The following is a 793-nucleotide window of genomic DNA, read 5'->3' as shown; positions in this document are numbered from 1 at the left end:
CGGTTAGAAGTAGGTGAGAAGGAGTTCCTACTCAGCATCGCTGTGTACACTCTAGAACACACACACACACACACACACACACACACACACACACACACACGCACACACGCACACACGCACACATACACACACACACACACGCGCGCGCGCGCGCGCGCACGCACGCATACAAAAGCGCACCACGAAAGAATCACACTCCGAACGCGTAGATGTGATGCATATGTACAAACGGAAAAGTATTTACAATTTCAGAAAAACTGGGTGAGGAGCAAGTTAATAAAGCATTGGCCCGCCTCTTGCCCTTATGCAGGCACCTATTAGGTTTGTCATTGATTGATAAAGTTGTCGGATATTCTCCTGAGGGATTGAAATCCCTGGGCTAGCAGGACAGAGCGGATGCGGTTATATTTGTGGAAAGGGGCCAAAGTAAGTTACTCTCAGTTGCACTCAAAATAGGAGCTTTATTTCTTAAAACACACAATCACACAAGCAAGAATCAAAAAGTCTCAAGGTTTTAACAAAAGACTTCCTTTAATTTAATTTAGATCGGCTGAAGGCCACATTGAAAGTCAAAGGCACAATCCCTAAGCAAGGAATTGAGGTACAGGAGTTCTTCTGGAGGTTTCACTTCTTTAGAAAAATATTTTTTATCTTCAATACAAATAGGCTGAAAGCCTTCGCTTAAATTTTCCCATAGAACTCGACCGAAGGCCTCACATTAATCAAGAACAGTGCTACAGCTTAAGGCTGAGACAAAGATTTTCAGTGTTCAATCTAAATAGCTGAAAACTCG

This window comes from Schistocerca serialis, chromosome 1, assembly GCF_023864345.2.
Source record: "Schistocerca serialis cubense isolate TAMUIC-IGC-003099 chromosome 1, iqSchSeri2.2, whole genome shotgun sequence".
Taxonomy (NCBI): domain Eukaryota; kingdom Metazoa; phylum Arthropoda; class Insecta; order Orthoptera; family Acrididae; genus Schistocerca; species Schistocerca serialis.
Note: the sequence above shows the minus strand (reverse complement) of the source record.